At 36.2% G+C, this 14,693-nt stretch overlaps 1 protein-coding gene across 10 annotated transcripts in view; it reads left to right on the plus strand.

The window, feature by feature from the left end:
• Window positions 1-14,693, plus strand: part of WDFY3 (WD repeat and FYVE domain containing 3) — a 303,634-nt gene that overhangs the window by 46,595 nt on the left and 242,346 nt on the right. For 2 of the 10 annotated variants that reach the window (XM_063611168.1, XM_063611169.1), the window contains one exon: window positions 12,888-12,955. The exons of the other annotated variants lie outside the window; for them this stretch is intronic. The gene's annotated coding sequence lies outside the window, so the exon portion shown is untranslated. The remainder of the gene's footprint in view (window positions 1-12,887; window positions 12,956-14,693) is intronic. 10 annotated transcript variants of the gene reach the window in all.

Consider the following 14,693-nt stretch of genomic DNA (forward strand, 5'->3'; position numbering starts at 1 on the left):
TGTTCATACCACATACTAGCTAAGCAGCCTTGTTCAAATATACCTTTTCCTCTGACTGTTTCCTCCTTTGTGATGATGAAATAACAGTGTGTAGGTGAAAGTGCAGAGGATTGAGTGTAAGGCAGACAGACCTGTTTCTAAAGCCTGGTTTTTCTGGTTTCTAGCATGTGACCTTGGGCTACTTAACTTCTCTTATTCTCAATGTTCTGTTTTGTAAAAATGGAATTGATAGTATCTACTTCATGTGATTGTTGTTAGGATTAAAGAGATAGTTCATGTAAAACGCTGAGTGGAGCCTGGCATATGGTAGGTACTTGGCATGTGTTAGCTTTCTTCCCACAGGGTTATTATGAGGATCAAGTTAAATGGTCAACTAAATGTGAAATGCCTTTGTAAAGAATAAAGTCCTACACAGAAAATTAGCCAATGCCTAGGAAATAGAATATGGATATAAAGCCGTGTATGTATTTCTATTCATTTTACGTTGTAGAAACTTCTGCGATGATAGTATCCTAAGAAATATTGTGAATGCTAGAAAATAACTTTTCAGAAATCTGCTTTTTAAGAAAATAGATCTAATTGTTAGGTATTAAAACATTGCAATTTTTTTTTTGTATAGAAAAAAGATGCCTTTAATCTCTTAGGGCTGTGCCCTAAATCACTGTACCTATGTGAATGTGTATATTTATAGCCTGAGTGCCTCCCCCATTAGTGTAGCTTGTAGGAATTTATTTATATAAATGTTTCTATTAACAAAAAAATAAGCTGATCACAGTTGTTGCCGTTTGGCATTAGGGAAAATAATATCTAACTCACAATCATGGCTCATTGCAGCCTTGACCTCCTGGGCTCTATTGATTCTCCCACCTCAGCCTCCCCGAGTAGCTGGTACTATGGGTGCACATTACCATAACTGGCTAATTTTTGTATTTTTAGTAGAGAAGGGTTTTCACCATGTAGGCCAGGCTGGTTTTGAACTCCTGACCTCAGGTGATCCACCTGTCTCAGCCTCCCAAAGTGCTGGGATTACAGGCATGAGCCATCATATCTGGCCTGGAAGTTTTATTTTCATGCTTGGAGCATGGTGTATGGAACCAGCTACTAAGAATGTTTATTAGCGTTAGAGATTGATAAGGACTTTATTAAGAATCTCTTCCTCTGTAGGAGAGGCAAAATTTCACCTCTATCCTCTTAGGGTAATAGTTGGGCCCACGAATTAAATTGCCGTTAACAGGAGAAAAGCATACACATTTATTTAATGTGGCATAGGAGCCTCATAAAGAAATGAAGACCCAAAGAAGCAGTGAGAGACAAACACTTATATACTGAATTGGACAAAGAGCAGTAACTTGCAAAAAATGTGATAAGTCAGAAGGGCTTGGGCTAGGGTAGTCAAGTGGGCAGAGAAGTGGTTGGGATGATAAGAATTTGTGTAACAGAGTTGTTTGTCCAGATTTCCTTTGGCCTCAACTTTTTATTCTTGATGATAAGAATGCTGTTTTCTTTGCAGTATAGGAAGGGCGTCTTTCACATGAGACTTTCATCTCCTACTTTTAAGAAACAGCATGGTCAGAATGATCTTCTTGTACCTGCTGTTTTTTTAAGTGCCTTTAACTTAAATAGTCAATATGCCAGAATGGCATTTTGGGGTGGCATATTCTTAACTCATTTACCCCAAAAGACTATGATGATTTTGCCCTCTTTCATTATTTGCAAACCTAAAGAGACAGGCTAACTGCTTTTGTAAGTTCAAAGATCTCACAGCATGTGTCCCAGCTGAATAGAAGATAGGCCAAACACTTCGATTTTTAGCTATCATTTAATGCTTTAAAGCAATATACAAAGAGTAAATTAAATAACTCTGTTGCATATGGGATTTCTTGGCTGGGTGTGGTGGCTCCCGCTTATAATCCCAGCACTTCAGGAGACTGAGGCAGGGGGATCACTGGCATGGTGGAGCACACCTGTAGTCTCAATTACTCAGAAGGCTGAGGCAGGAGGCTCCCTTGAGTCAAGGAGACTGAGGTTGCAGGGAGCTTTGATGGTGCCACTGCACTCCAGGCTGAGCAGAAGAACGAGACCCTGTCTCAAAAAACAGCAGCAAAAACAACAAAACAGACTTTGCCTCGGTGAAAGCAATAAGATTAAAAAAAAACAATTTCTTGCTGTACTGTTGGCCATATTTACATGCTTAGACCTATAGAAATCTAACAAAAGAGCCCATCTATAGACTGAATTGCTCTTTGATCCTTTACTCTGTCTCTCCTGACACACACCTACTCACACTTACAATTTTTAAATTAAAGTTTAAAGAACAAGTGTTATTTGTTATAAAAAGACTAAATGAATGTGATGATTAAAACAACTTTTTGTGGGGAGAGGAGGCCGTAGTGTGACATGTTTATTGCCTCTATTTAGTTTGTTTTCTTTTCCTTCTATAAACTGGAAAAGAAATATAAGAAGCAAGCTTTTTGTCCTGAGGAGACTCTTTAATGTATATTTGGCTATCTATTGTATTTTACATTCTCAGTGTAAAATATCAATAAATGTTTATATTTATAAAATCTAGTTGTTGTTATTGTGCAACTTGACATTCAACATAAAAGTTACTTAAAACCTTTTATTGATAGCTGAAATCTACAGGTGTAGGTGCTCAAGTAGAATACTAGAATCCAGATACAGATATATGTTGTGTAACTTTATGTATATTATACATATATACTATATATGTGTATATTTTTATATACAATAAATGTATAGTTGTATATTGATGCCTTGAACTGAGAAATTGAAAATCTAAAAATGAAAGCAGTCCAGGCGCGGTGGCTCATGTTTGTAATCCTAGCACTTTGGGAGGCCAAGGCGGGTGGATCACAAGGTCAGGAGTTCAACACCAACCTGGCCAAGATGGTGACACCTTGTCTCTACTAAAAATGTAAAAATTAGCCGGGCGTGGTGGCAGGTGCCTGTAATCACAGCTACTAAGGAGGCTGAGGCGGAGAATTGCTTGAACCCAGGAGGTGGAGGTTGCAGTGAGCCGAGATTGTGTCACAGCACTCCAGCCTGGGCGACAGAGTGAGACTTGGTCTCAAAAAAAAAAAAATGAAAGCAATAGAAACTTGGTTCCATATTTGCTTATAAATAATAGAATATATGTTGATTATGAATAATACTGTCCTCAAGTAACATTTGATAAAATGTCAGATATTGATAAAGACATATAAAAAATACTTTTCTGTGATTATGCTTGCTATTTCATTAGGAATAATTGAGGGTTAGTTAATTCTTAAAATGCTAACATTTTAACACTAGACAAATCTCTGTTTTACTAATAGAGTTTTCTTCTTTTCCCTTACCTTTTTAACTTTTTCCTTCCCTTCTTTTCAATTTTCTACTTTCCCATTTCTTTTCCTTCCCTTCTTTTCCTTAAATTTCTTTTCCCTTCTATGCTTTTAATTACCTTTCCTTCTTCCAGGGTTCTTATGTTATTTGTATAAAAGGCACTGAACATATTGCTTAATAGCAGTTGCTTTAAGATTGGGTCCGAGAAGGCTCTTGCAGTTGTTTTATGACTATATCAATTATGTTATACCAGCTTTTTAAGTCTCTGGGCAGTAATTTTTGCTTATTTGCTTCTGAAGATCCAAAATAATATATTTTATTAGTATTGGGTTTTTTCCAAGTTAATCCATTAAGTTCTTTCCTACCTATATTTAGGACAAATTAAGAAATACAGGGAGTGATATATTCAAATTTCTTTGGGTGAAGTCACTCTGTAGCAGTGTGTAGAATGATCTAGGGCCAAGACTGGAGGAACGGTGATCATTAGTAGTTTGTAGCAGTAAATCAGATGAGAAATGCTAAGTGATTAGGTCCTACACCAATTTGGTATGATTGAAGGAAAAAAAGGTCATATTAATGATATTCCCTTAGGAAATTCTCCTTTGGGGTGTGGGAGTTATAGAAAAGGAAGGAAATGATGAAACTATTGAGTAATCTAGGTTAACTGTCAAGTTTCTAGTGGGATGACTAGTTGGCACTGGTGCTGTTCAGCTGTGTAGGAATTATAAAAGAAGGAACAGATTTTAGGGAGAAAAATAATGTGTTAGTTCCTGAATATAATGATTTTTTTGGAAATAATTTCAAACTTGCATAAAAGTTGCAAAAATAATATAAAGAGCATCCAGTTGCCCTTTATCCAGGTTCATCTATTGTTAGCCATTTGTCCCAAATGCTTTATTACTCTTTCTCACTTTGTGCATGTTTATGTGTATATATTTGTAAATATACATGCATGCATACATTTATTCTTTTCATTTAGCCATTTGAGAGTTACATTGAACATATTATGGCCCTTTAGTCCTAAATGTTTTTGTGTAGATTTCTAAGAATAAGGATCATCTCTTACATTAGCAGTCTAAAAACTTAAGTAGACTTAACATTCTTACATTACTTTAATCTTCCATTTTCTAATTATGTTATCTGAATAAATGCCTTCTATGGCAATTTTCTTCTCCTCCAGTGTAGGAATTAGTCAGTGATCATATGTTGCATTTATATTTGATGTCTTTTTAGTATCCTTTAATCTAGAATAATTCTTCAACCTTTATCTTTTATTATATGACATTTTATTATATGACAGTCATCCTTTCCCTTTTCAGAAGTGATTTTTTGTTCGTTTTCTTATTTTTTGTTCCTTATTTTTTATTTGTTTGATGTTTCCTCTTGATAAGATTTCAGGTTATACATTCCTGGATGGAATATTACATAAGGAATATATCTTTCTGAGCATATCATATCTATAGGTACCGACTGTTCTGCCCTTCATTTGTGATGGAAATTTTGACCATTTCATTGTCTGATTTTTCCACTATATAGTTACTATGTGTATTAGTTCATTCTCATGCTGATATGAAGAAATACCTCAGACTGGGTGATTTATAAAGAAGTTTAATTGACTCACAATTCCACATGGCTGGGGAGGCCTCAGGAAACTTACAATCATGGTGGAAGGGGAAGCAAACACACCTTTCTTCACTTGCAGGCAGGAGAGAGAAGTGCCGAGCAAAAGGGAAAAAGTCCCTTAATAAAACCATCAGATCTCTAGAGAACTCACTCACTATCATGAGAACAACATGGAGGTAACCACCCCTGTGATTCATTTACCTCCCACCAGGTCCCTCCCGTGACATGTGGGGATTATGGGAACTACAATTCAAAATGAGATTTGGGTAGGGACACAGCCAAACCATATTACTACATGTTCCTTGCAACTAATAAACAGTCTACTGGAAGGGAGACACTTTAAGACTGTTAAAATATACAACTCCTCATAACGTTTCATCCTTGTATGTGTAGCATCCATTGATGATACTTGCTTGAATCAATCTTTACTATTATAGTTGCAAAATAATGATTTACTCTCTCTGCATTTACCAGTCATTACTCAGCATTCTACTGTAATAGGAGCCCTTCTATTTATCTATGTGTATTGTTGTATTTATTGTTGATTTGAATTTATAGTTTCCTATTTTTCCCTTAATGCTTAACATTTCATTACTGTCCTTAAATATTTTGGAGCTCAAATTGTTCCAGTCCTCACCAGTGGCATCTTCTTCATGCTGGCTCTTGTATCCTTTTACATGTTCCCATCATTTTTTTTTTTTTTTTTTGTTTTTTTGTTTTTTGTTTTTTGTTTTTTTTTTTTTTGAGACAGAGTCTTGCTCTGTCACCCAGGCTGGAGTGCAGTGGCACAATCTCGGCTCACTGCAAGCTTCGCCTCCCGGGTTCACGCCATTCTCCTGCCTCAGCCTCTCCGAGTAGCTGGGACTACAGGCGCCCGCCACCACGCCCGGCTAATTTTTTGTATTTTTAGTAGAGACGGGGTTTCACCGTGGTCTCGATCTCCTGACCTCGTGATCCGCCCGCCTCGGCCTCCCAAAGTGCTGGGATTATAAGCGTGAGCCACCGCGCCCGGCCTCCCATCATTTTTTTAAAGCAAGTCATTATTTTCACTCTTTATAATAAGTTTCATCTTGTGCATTTATTGCCCGGCACTGGAGTCAGTCATTTCTCCTAGGAGTCTTGGTCCTTCTTATTGGGTAATAGTATTAGAAACCAAGATCTGGATGCTTTGGTATATATGTTATTGCTGGATATCTTTGCTTCTGGGCCCTATCAGGGAACAAACTAGAAAATGTACACATGTACACATGTGTGCACACATATATATACATATATACACACACACACACACAAATATGTGCATGTGTTTGCATGCATATGCTCATATAACATGGATATACATATGTGAATATGGGTTTTTTTTTTCAAAATAAGAATTTACATTGATACCTCCAATTCTCCCTTTTTCTATAATGAGAACATGGGCTCCCAACAGTGCCAACATTTTACTCATTTAGTCTAAACGAGTACCATCTAAAATGGTTTCAGAATTGTTTCACATATATCACTAAAAACAAAAACAACATGCTACCCTGGTAGATAACCAACCTTATTGTTTTTTGGTTTATCTTTCCAATGTTTCCTTTTATAATGATTATTAGATGTGTGTGTTTTCTTATTTCTCCTTTTTTCCAGCACAAAAGATAGTATATTGTCTGTGTAAACACTTTGGCTCTTAACTGTTTTCACTGGAAAATATACCCTGGAAATTATTCCATATCAGTTCATAGAGGTCGTCATCATTCTTTTGAGTGTATGTACACCAGTTCATTCATCTTCTTTTCTATGTTCGTGTATCCAGATAGTTTCTAGCATTGTATAGTTATACAGTGCTGCAATTAATAACCTTATGTCTTTTCATACTGTTGGAGGTATATCTTCAGGATAAATGTAGGAGTGGAATTACTAGGTTGAAGTGGTAAATGCCTATGTAGTTTTGCTAGATGTTACCAAATTCCCTTCCATAGGGTTTGTACTGTTTTGCATTCCCATCAGCAATGTATGAGAGTGCCTGTTTTCTCACAGCCTTACCAAGAGAGTCTATTGTCACGCTTTTGAATTTTTGCCAATCTGAAGGGCAAAGAAATGGTATTTTGGTGTAGAGTGTGCATTTTTCTTATTATGAGTGAGGTTTAACATCTTTTCCCATCTATCAGAGCCATATATATAGGGGGAGGTGTCTGTCTATACTTTCATTTTTCTCTAGGAGTTTTGGTCTTTTTAAATTATTACTAAGCTCTTTGAATGTTGGGAATATTAGTTCTTTATCTGTAATGTATATTGCAAGTATTTTCTCCCAATTGTCTCATTTGTCTTTTGACTTTGCTTTTGGTGGTTTTTACCATTCCCTATATATATATATCATATATATAGAATATATATATGATATATATATAGAATATATATATGATGTATATATTGAATATATATATGATGTATACATTGAATATATATGATGTATATATTGAATATATATATGATATATTCAAATTGGCTAATGATTTTTATTATTGCCCCCGCATTTTGAGTCATAGTTATAAAACATAAAGAGTTTGAAATGAATTTGCTGTGTTTAATAGAAAAGGAATGAGATGGTTATCTATACCAGATGCTCTATTTCTCCTTGTCCTGCAGCCTTACATTGTAAAGCCTGAATGAGAAACAAATCTGCTATTATGTATAGAATATGTAAGTGAATTTATTTTACTTTTAACTTTTTTAATAGAAAATTTCAGATATCCATAAAATATTCTCATGTATCTATCACCCAGCTTTTTAAATTATCATTTCTTTTAAAACTTCCTTACTAAATGACTTAGATTATACGTTTTCAGTTATTGTGAATTATCCTTGTAAAGAGGAAGGTTTGGACCAGCCTAGTAGGCTTTGGCCAACTGGCCTCCCAGGCTCTCTTGGCTTCTTTTCAATGGTCTTGGCACTGGACCTGACCTCTTTTAGGCTTCTGTAACTTCACCATTTCCATGAAACTGAAGTTTATAGAAAAAAGATAATAGGTCAGAAACTAGTAATGTTACCACGAAGCAGTGAAATAATTCAGAGGGCTTGGCGCCGATTGATGCTTTAAAGGTTATATCTTTCCACTTAAACACACACACGAAAAAGATATCTATTCATCTATTTTTCGTGTGTGTGTGATATATAAAATATGTATCTGTTCATAGATATATACTTTGTTTCATGTATATGTTTTTGTGTGATATATAAAATATATATCTATTCATCTCTTTTTCATGGTTTAATGTTATTAGAGGAGAGCCAGCAAACATCTTTTATCATTGAGTCTAAAAAGACAGCTTATAGGTGTTTGCCAGCCAGAGTCTAAATGTAACATAGAAAATACTCAAAAATTCTAATTTGCTTAATGGAATTTTGTCTGTACTACAATTATTTTGAACTGAAATTATATTACTTTCATTTGATAACTTCCATAGAAATTGTTTTATTAATTCAGTATATTCATTTTCAATTTTTCAAGAGTCCATGATTAATTTGGCAGAATGACTAGAGATCAGTGGAGCTCTAGGATTTCTTCATTTAATTTTAAGTTCTTGTATTCTATTTGGAACAACATTCTTGATACATTGACATCCAGTTGAAGTACTTCATTAGAGTGTCAGAATAGCCTTTCCCTCCTGCCTGAGTACAAACTGATCAGTCACTTGCTGCTGGTAATCATATGTGAGAATTGCAGTATTCTTCAGAAAATACTTGTAACAGAGGCAGGAAGGAAAATCAGTGAATTCTTCATCTAATGGTTGTAAATCATTTGCATAAGTAAAGTCCACATTTGGTTTCTTTTTCTCATTGAGAATAGCAGTGGTAGTGATCATGGCATGACAGAGTGCTTTCTGGCAAGAAGAGGATAGAGAGGACTAATATAATGATGGGAGAATGTTGCTGCACAGAACTGTATCCATTATTTTTTCTCTGCCCATCTCTTGTGAACTTACTAGATGAACTGATGGACTTAACCTTTTGCTTGTGTTTTGCATTTCTTGACCTGTTATTTTTGTGTCGTTCTGTTTTTAGTTTATAATGTCGTTCATCCCTTTTCTGAAATTACGGCTTGTCCACAAAAAAGATAGTTTTCTTGTACCTATCCAGCGTGATAAAACATGATATTTTTATGATTAATACTTACCCCTAAATGTATGACAAGGTTCTACTTTGGTGGATTAGGAACATAAAATATAATTTCAGGACTAAGTTTATTATGAAACAGATTTTTCATTAGTTTGTGGAAAATCATAGCATTCCTGATTAGAAAACAACATGGTAAGTAATTGGTTTTGTGGCACTTGCCAAAAGCATGCAACACATTGTGGGGGTGAGCCAGAGGTATGTGTGTATAATTAAAACCTCTTTTCCCCAGTTCCTGTTAATTGAGTTCTGTACACTTAAAGCTTCTACTACTCTGAGATTCTACAGTTCTGATTATTAAAAATTTGAGTGCACATATTTTTCTCTTGAGAGTCCCATTTTTAAACTGGCTTAAAGAGAGAATTCTAGATGTGGAAATAGAAACAGTAAAAATAGACAACTAAAGATCTCAAGTCTGCAATGAACTTGGCTTTTATTTCTGTGGAGTGTTTGTGAGTTTAACTTGGCTTGAATACCAAGTTCTTGCTATAAAAACAAATCCTTTGGGGTTCATTTATAGGCTTGTTCTTTAGTGTGGCCAGGGAATTGGATGCCTTATTTTAATGCTGAATATATACTTTGAAGCTAGTACTGTATTAGTTTATGTTTGCCTGAAAATTTTGTGGTGATAGACTTTAGATCAAATTAAATTCTGTTTCAGGAATAATATTCAATCTTAAATGCCTTTTTAAAATTGTGGAATATACACTACCTAAAAATAACCATTTTAACAATATTTAAGTGTACAATTCAGCAGCATTATATATGTTCAGGATGTTGTGTAACCGTCACCACTATCTATTTCCGGAAGTTTTTCATCATCCCAAACAGAAGCTTTGTACCCATTAGGTAATAATTCCCATTCTCCTCTCTCCTGGCTTCTAGCCACCTCTATTCTGTTTTCTGTCTCTATGAATTTGCCTGTTCTAGATATTTTATATTAAGTATGATCATACAATATTCGTCATTTTGAGTCTGGCTTTTTTCACTTAGTATAATCTTTTCAAGGTTCATGTATGTTGTTGCGTGTATCAGAGTTTCATTTCTATTATGGACGAATAATCTATTGTATGTGTATACCACATTCTATATATTTTTTCATCTGTTTACACACACCTGAGTCATTAACACCTTTCACTATTGTGAAAATTGCTGATAAGAACATTGGCATACAAAATTCTGTTTGAGTCACTGTTTTCACCTCTTTTGAAAACAGAATTGCTGGGTTGTATGGTAACTCTTTGTTTAACTTTTTGAGGAACCACTAAACTTGTTTTCCATAGTGGCTGCACCATTTTGCATTTTTCTAGCAATACATGAGGGTTCCAGTTTCTCTGTATACTTACTGGCACTTGTTATTTTCCAGTTTTTTGGAAAGTAGCCATCGTAATAGGTGTTAAATGGTGTCTCATTGTGGTTTTGATGTGCATTTTCCTAATGACTAAATTATATTGAGCATTTTTACACATGCTTACTGACAAGATACAGTTGACCCTTGAGCAACTCAGGGCTTAGGGATGCCAGTGCCCCTCCAGTTGAAAATTTATGTATAACTTTTGACTCTCCCAAAATGTAACTACTAATAACCTATGTTTTTTGTTTTTTTGTTGTTGTTGTTGTTTTGAGACGGAGTCTCGCACTGTCGCCCGGGCTGGGGTGCAGTGGCGTGATCTCGGACCACTGCAACCTCCAAGTTCAAGCGATTCTCCTGCGTCACCTTCTTGAGTAGCTGGGATTACAGGCACCCGCCACCACACCCAGCTAATTTTTTGTATTTTTAGTAGAGACAGGGTTTTACTATGTTGGCCAGGCTGATCTTGATCTCCTCACCTCGTGATCTGCCCGCCTCGTCCTCCCAAAGTGCTGGGATTACAGGTGTGAGCCACCACACCTGGCCCTAATAACCTACTGTTGAAGGCTTACCACCAACATGAACAGTTGATTAACACGTATTTTGTATGTTACACATAATATATGTATTCTTAAAGCAAGCTGGAGAAAAGAAAATGTTACTAAGAAAATCATCAGGAAGAGAAAATGTATTTACCATTCATTAAGTGAAAGTGGATCATCATAAAGGTCTTCATCCTCATCATCTTCACACTGAGTAGGCTGAGGAGGAAGATAAGGGGTTGGTCTTGGCAGTCTTAGGAGTGGCAGAAGCAGAAGAGGTGGAGGAGGTGGAAGGGAAGGAATAGGTAGAAGGGGAGGCAAGGGAGGCAGGAGAGGCAGGCACACTTGGTGTCATGTTACAGAAATACATTATAATTCCTTCCTTTTTTTTTTTGCTTTATCTCTCTAAAAATATTTCTTTTCCAATCCTTCCACCATTTGGTTTAGTTTCAGTGCCTGTATCATAGAAGAGTCCATGTCATAAAAGAAGTCTTGGATAATCAGAACTCTTCTTCCAGATTGTCTAATGTCGATTTTTTTTCTAGCACTGCTTATTCTACATCTCTTCCTCATCGTCTGGTACTAGTTCAGAAGCACTCATCTTCATCAAGTTGTCTTCTGTTAATTCCTCTGATGTGGTGTGTACTAGCTCTTAAGTTTCTCCAAGATTCATATTTTGAAACCCTTCACCCCTCACCTTTTTTGCTACATCTACAGTCTCTCACAATTTCCTGATCAGCTCTATCATACATCTTATGAAATCGTGCACAACATCTGGGAACATTTTTCTCCAACAGGAACTTATTGTTTTGGGCTTGATGGCTTTTATGGCTTTTTCTGTAACAATGATGGCATCTTCTGTGGTGTCATTTTTCTAGACTTTCATGATGTTGTCTCTGTCAGGGTTCTCTTCCATAGGTTGACAATCCTTTCCATAGAGTAGTGAGCCTTAAAGGTCTTTATAATGCCCTTATTTAGAGGCTGAGTTAGAGATGTTGTGTTTGGGCTCAAGTAGACCCTTTAATGCATAGGTGTTGAACTCATGAGGTTCTGGGTGGCCAAGGGCATTGTCTAATACCAAACAAATTTAAAAAGGCAGTCTCTTACTGGCAGGGTACTTTCTAACTTCAGCAACAAAGTATCAGTGGAAGCAATCCAGAAAGCACTCTCATTTCCAGCCCTTCTTGTGGTACAACCAAAATACTGGCATTTGGTGTTTACCTTTTCCCTTCAAGACTCAGGGTTTAGCAGCTTTGTGGATGAGGACACTTGTGATTATAAACCCAACTGCATTTGCTCAAAACAGTAGAGTTAGTCTATCCCTTTATACCCTTAAATCCTGGTGCTCACTTCTTTTCTATAGTAATAAATGTCCTTGGTAAGCTTTGTTTTTTCTTTTTTTCTCTTCTTTTCTTTTTCTTTTTTTTTTTCTTTTTTTTTTTTTTAGAATAGGGTACTTTGATCTACAATAAAAACCTGGGCAGATGCATTTTATCCTCAATGATTTTTTTAATGTCTGGGAACTTGTCTGCTGCCTCTTGGTTGGCAGAAGCTGCGTCTCCTGTTCTCTTGACATTTTTAAGCCATACCTCTTTCTAAAATTACCAAGCCATCCTTTGCTGGCATTAAATTCTGCAGCTTTAGATCCTTCATGTTATTTTTGCTTTAAATTGTCATATAATGACTTAGCTTTTTCTCAAATCATATTAGAGTCCATGGATATGCCTTTCTTATAGCAACCCTGTGCCCACAATAAAGGTGGATTTTCATTATGAGATAAAAAAGTATTTTGCAAAAAGCGCAGGGTTTTGTGCCTTCTGGCAGAGCTGCAGTGATGGCTTCACCAGTTTCCCTTTCTGTTTTTACAGTGGTCCTTAATGCTAGATTTGTTTTTCTTGAAATAGTCGGCAACTGTACCTGCGGACCTCAATCTAAGGTACGTATCAAGCAATTCAACTTTTCCTTGTTATGTCATGACTTTTCTCTGCTTCTTGGGAACACAACCAGCGTCACTAGTGGCACTTTGTATGAGTTCCACGGTGTTAGTCAAGGTTTGTGATATTGAGCTAAACATGATAAAAAAAATATATGCATGAACCTTGAGACACATTTTGTTGCCATATACAACTTACTGGAGAGATGAACTGCTCTGGCAGAGATAATTAGCGTTGCACAGTGTTTTAATGAATACTCGCAACATTTGAGCTTACCACTATAGCGACAAGAGATGGCTACGAAGTTATTTTGGTAGTAGAGTCTGTACTACAGTTAATTTTATGCAGTTATGATTTAATACTGCATCTTCACTGTTTACATTTCTCTTGATTATGAATGGCACCATGTACAGTCTGTGCATGTGTAAGTCTTGATACGTTTCAACTTTTTATAATAGATTTGTATATATTTTTATGGTAAAAAATGATAAAAAATAGACTGGTATCTACATATATTTTATGCATTCATGACCTACTTAATTTTTTCTTAATTTTTTCAATATTCTTAGGCTATAAAGTTTGTCTGTAAGATTTTTCAAATTGTCACAAATCTCCAAAAAATTTCTAATTTATTTATTGAGAAAATTCACATATAACTGGACTCAAATAGTTTAAACCTGTGTTGGTTAAGGGTCAAGTGTATATATCTTCTTCAGTGAAATGTGTGTTCTTGTAATTTGCTCCTTTGCCCTTTTTTCTTTTTTAAAAGACAGGGTCTCACTCTGTCACCCAGTCTGGAGTGTAGTCGTGCGATGATAGCTTACTCTGACCCACAGTTCCTGGGCTCAAGGAATCCTGTTGCCTCAGCCTCCTGAGCAGCTAGGACTACAGGCACGTGCCACATGCGCAGCTAATATTTTAATTTTTTGTAGAGGCAGGGGTCTCACTGTGTTTTCCAGGGTGGTCTCAAACTCCTGGCTTCAAGTGATCTTCCCACCTCCTTTGCTCATTTTTAAATTGGGTTGTTTATCTCTTTGTTGTTGAGTTATAGGGGTTCTTTATGTGTTCTGGATAACTCTTATCAGATGTATGATTTCGCAGATATTTTCTTTCATTCTGGGAGCTTTACTCTGTTGATAGTGTCCTTTGGTATACTAAAGTCTTCAATTTTTATGAAGTACAGTTTATCTATTTTGTTTCCTGTGGTTTTGGTGTCATATTTAAGAAACCATTGGGCTAGGCATGGTGGCTCATACCTGTAATCCCAGCACTTTGGGAGGCCGAGGCAGGTGGATCACCTGAGGTCAGGAGTTCGAGACCAGTCTGGCCAACGTGGTGAAACCCTGTCTCTACTAAAAAAAAAAAAAATACAAAAAAAAAAATTAGCCAGACATGGTGGCACACACCTGTAATCCCAGCTACTTGGGAGGCTGAGGCAGGAGAATCGCTTTAACCTGGAAGCCAAAGATTGCAGTGAGCCAAGATCGCACCACTGCACTCCAGCCTGGGCCACAGAGTGAGACTCCATCACAAAAACAAACAAAAAACATTGAAGAGTTGCCCATTTTTTTTTTATAAGAATTTTATAGTTTCAGCTCTTAAATTTAGGTCTATGACCCATTTTATGTTAATTTTTAAGGTAGATCCAATTTTCACAGCACTGGTTTTGTTGATGAGACTGCCTTCTCCTCTGTTGAATAGTCTTGGCTCCCTTGTTGAAAATCAGTTGGCCATGTATAT

This window comes from Symphalangus syndactylus, chromosome 10, assembly GCF_028878055.3.
Source record: "Symphalangus syndactylus isolate Jambi chromosome 10, NHGRI_mSymSyn1-v2.1_pri, whole genome shotgun sequence".
NCBI lineage: Eukaryota > Metazoa > Chordata > Mammalia > Primates > Hylobatidae > Symphalangus > Symphalangus syndactylus.